Here is a 4,941-nt window from a genome sequence, read left to right as displayed (position 1 = left end):
CTTTCCTGATCTCCCTACCTAGGGATATTAATGTAATTTATTCACCTTTTAAAAAAACTATATATATATATATAGTATGTATATATATATACATACATATATATACATATATATACACATATATACACATATATATATATATCCGTATGTATATTAGGTATAGTTAAAGTATTATTAGTTTCATATTTTCTAAGATAGAGAGGCAGCCTTTTACAGTTCATAAAGATATGGCCTTGGAACCAGGAACGCTCGGGTTCAAGTACTACCTCTAAAACATGCTAACTTAGTCCTCTGGGAAACTGTTAAGACTATACTAGGGCAAAAATGCCAAACTTTATTGGCAGAGGGAGTTTTTTTTTAATCTAGGAATTTTCCATAACCAATTAAATCAGCATCCAATCCCTTTCTTATTTTCTTTGTATTTATTCTGTATATTACTTATATAGAATATATTCTTGCTTATCTATCCCATTAAGTTCATTGAGGGTAAGGGTTGGTTCTTCCTTTGTATTTTTATTCCAGTACCTAGCAGAGTGCCTGGCATATAATTGGTACTAAATAAATTATTGTTGGGTAATGAATTGATTGAAAGGGGAGATGATACATTGGAAATATAAGTTTTGTAAAACAAAAAGACATCAATTTTTTTTAAAGAACAAACTTTTTACAAAGGCATGCTTTGTGGTATCTGTACACACTACTTGACTTCTGTGTGGTTCAGAGCAATTAATTATAAATCTGACAGGAGATATAGATTAGCCTATGTTTTATGTGAAACATTAATAAAACAGTATCAATGTTATCAATCTTTCTCCTCTGAACTTAACACTTATAATCTATTTCATTCATTAATCAATCAATCATGCCCAAAACTTTGTAAAACTTGTTTGTGGACATCCAGACCTGCTATTTGAATCCCATGTTGCTTTAACTTTTCAAATAGTTGCCTTTTCTTTCTAGATCATAAGCTACTTGAAGTTAGGGACTATGTTTCACTCTTTTTGTATTTCCAAAGCACCCGGAAGAAAGTATTTTGTTAGTTTTATCTAACATGAATGGGTCAGTCATCTTAGAACTACAATTGGAGAAGCACATTTTAATTCAGTAGGTGAGTCAGATAGTCAACAAGTATTTCTCAAACACCCACAGGGTGTCAGGCAGTTTGCTAAGCTTTGGAGTTGACACTGTATCTTATAGAAAGAAAGAAGATACACCATTTGCATGAAATGAATCCACAATGTATTTTAAATTAATCTAATATTATTGAATCTCTTTTACACTTCAGTTGTTATATTGTTTCACACGATGCCTACACACTATTTTATTTAAGGTTTTCTTTCTTTTTGTACAATTAATTGAACCGCTTTTGCAAGTGGGTAGTGTTAATCATTTTGATAGGGCTAAACATTAATATATAATTTGTAAATGTGTTTGTGTTGCAAAAATGTAAGATGGTTGTGCTTATGTAAACATAGATGAAATCTTGCAAGATTACTAATTTATGATCATACTGATATCTGAATTAGATTAATCAGGGAGAGCATCTAATATTGTTAACTCCAAATACTGATCTTTGCTTTGGCACTAGAGCTAGTATTTGAATGGGATTGTTTTTGGTGACTTTACTGGGTTCTGTTAGAAGATGGAAGCTCCATATACTCTAAATTAGAAAACCAAAACAAAGTCTGTCTGAAGGATCACAATTCTGTCTAGTTTCTGATGTAATATTCTGTATTGCCTACTCTGTTGTTTTTTTTTTCTCATCTCAAACATGAGAACTCTGAAATAGACTACCAAAAAAAAATTTTCCAGGTTGCAGAAATTGAATATGGAAGAGCCCACCAAGGCTGCAAAAATAGCCTGCTATTGGCAGAAGGGAAATTAGGAACTTGGAAGCAAGTGGAATGTTTCCTGAAGTTAGTATTAATTGCTGCATAGTCTCTATAGCAATTTTATATCCATATTGTTGAGTGGATCTAGGAATAAACAGAAGAAGTTTTGTTTGCAGAAAATAAATGTCAACATCAAAAATGTTCGTAATTGGCCTAACCAGGTAGGCTAACTATGTGGAAACCAGAGGCAAATTACGCATACCAGTAAAGTGATTTTTTTCCTTTGAATTTTGGAACTCAGGTACTTAAAAAAGGCAACTGTATCATAGCTCCCCAAATCTATTATGCTTCAGTAGGCTTATATATCTATTATATTGAGGCCAGTGGTTAACCATCTTTCCCATAATCATAGCCAGGACCAACTACATGTATAATGGGGCAGACTGCCATTTGTGTGACATGATTTAAGAAGCAAGTAAAGTTGTCTTTATCCCATGTGCATGCTTTAGTGCCTGAAATTACCATAAGTTATTACCCTGTGGAGTTAAGAAACGGAGGATCTGTAAATCAAATATATTACATTGTGAGAAGCAATATGTTAGAATGTTCTGAGTTCAAGTTCCACTTTGATACATACTATCTGTGTGACAATGGGTGAGTTATATTGCCTGTCAGTGGCCTAGGCAACATATGTGGCACTACATATCAGATGAGTTGCCAATCTCATGAAATAATATAATAAATTCTACCACTAAGTGTTCCCTAAATCAATGCTTCTTAAACTATGGGTTGTGACCCCATGGGGTTGTGAAAAATTTGGCAACAGTAAAATGTTTCTGAATGTACAATGGCAAACATTAATTAAACATCAAATGAGTAATGAATCTGAGGTCTTTCTGGCAGTGGTTGCCTGTGTTGCATCAGGCAATTTCACTGCAGCCTTGGTTCTGAACACAAAGCCTGCACACTTTGCACTGCACATGTCCTCAAGCCACACAACACCAATGAACTCTGCCCAAACAGGAAAAGAGGTCCTGAGTGGAAAAAATTTAAGAAGCCCTGGCCACCAAAAAAAAAGTTACATGGTAAAGGCAATAAAATAAGGAACTATTATCTATTAAAATACACACATACGTATACATGTATTTTAACCAGGTAAGTTATCTAATCACCAAGAAAATGGGGCACAAGAGCAGGAAGTTTTACTGGGGAGAGAGTAAATCAGAAAAGGCTGGTAGAGTGGGACACACCCTGTTCTGACTAAGCAGTACTATAGTTGGACAACCCTGGGCACCTGTAGGTAGCCAATGAAGGCCCTGAAGATTATGGGGGTAGCAAGAGTGGGATGGCAGAATGTTAAATATGAACTTGCTCATTCAGTGTTGCATTTCTATCCATGGAGAACCCAATAGGTCAGTTCCCACAATAGGACCCTAAGAGAATGACCAGTTCTAATGAGAGAAAAGCTTCGCTTTCCACTTCTTTGCATTTTTTTTTCCTTGGAGGGAGCACGTTCTTGGGTGACTAATTATTTACCAGACATCAAAATGTGCATAAAATGCCTAAAATCACTTTTAAAAATATATTTCATACTAATATATTATAAGTGCAAAATTCTTTCTCTGATGGTTCATATCTCAAATCAATAAAATATGTTTGAATGATTCTCTTCAGAGCTTCAGCGGTGCTCAGCAGCATTCAGAATAAAAACTAGTCTCAAGTCCCTATTATTTAGTTGGTGAACTTTAGAAATAGTTCAGTTAAACATACTCATAGTTTGGGGAGGTATGTATATATAACAGCAGGAATTGGGCAAGGGCATGAAGATTTTTGGTAATAGCTATGATCTTCTGTTTACAGATGCCAGAAGAAAACTAAAGAGAAGTCATATTTTGATGCTATTTCCTTTCTGAGTTCTGGGTATTAGCTGCTCTAAACTGTATTCATTCATGTCATTTTTCTTGGCAATGATCCCACGCTCACTTAAAAATGTCTAAACTCCTTGAGATAAGGGAACTGGCATCTTGATTTTTTTTTGACTGTAAAGTATGTGAGCCCTTTTTTCCAATGAGCAAACAGGGTGTGAGATATGAGAATAGGAACTAGAGTATTTTTTAAGTATCTATGTTGTGATCAAACACCTTTGCTAAGGCACTAACTCCATAGAAATAGTCAGGATTGAACTGACCACATAAAACTGGGTCTAGATTTCTCTGACATTTTTAGGAAATTAGAGAGAAAGAAGAATGAGGAAAATGGAAGGCAGAAACAACAATGCTTCATAACTAATTGTTATTTTGCATCCTGGTCCAATGTCAAGGGAATTTCTCTGATTTGTATTGTTGAAGCAGTCTAATTATGAATCAGGCTTGAAATCAAGGTTCAAAAGTGACATAAAAAATTTCAGTATAGAAATGTAGATATACTCTTAATTAACTTGAGACACCATTTAAAAATGTTGCTTGTGAAAGATGACTACAGACATTTCTGTTTATCATAATTTACGTGTGCTATTAGAAGTGTTTAACAGTGTGACTAAGTAGATGCTCATCTCTTTGTGTATCTCAATTATCTGTGAAGATACCCTTATGATACTTTTACCTAAGTTTAGAAGTCTGCAACCCCAAATTCACCTATGGTACAATGATAAAAGGAAAAAAAACAATTTTTAGCAAAAAATATTGCATCACTTGATATTCTAGATTTTTTAAAGTCTAATTTTTGTTAGGGAAAAATGCAATCCCAGCTATCTTTTCTATTGAACAAGACTGTTTCATTATTGTCAATATAGGGGTTGGCATGCCAGGAGGAGGAGAAAGAAGGAGGAAATAACTGAGGAAAAGAAATTCACTACGTTAAAGTGTGGTGTGAAAGATCTAAGGGTCCTAGTATACAGCAATTTACTTATGAGTCAGCAATGGTGCATTATTATCAATTATGCCAAGAATGTGTAAATAGGATTTTACAAATTAGGTGTCATGAAGTCATGTTCCCATCTGTTTTAATCCTCTACTTTAAAAATAGAATAGATACTAGTCGTAAAAAGCTGGTGGTACAACAGTAGTTAGGAAAAGTCACCTTTAGTTTTGTAATCATCATAGTTGCCATA

This window comes from Phascolarctos cinereus, unplaced genomic scaffold (assembly GCF_003287225.1).
Source record: "Phascolarctos cinereus isolate Bilbo 61053 unplaced genomic scaffold, phaCin_HiC Scaffold_7;HRSCAF=346, whole genome shotgun sequence".
Taxonomy (NCBI): domain Eukaryota; kingdom Metazoa; phylum Chordata; class Mammalia; order Diprotodontia; family Phascolarctidae; genus Phascolarctos; species Phascolarctos cinereus.
Note: the sequence above shows the minus strand (reverse complement) of the source record.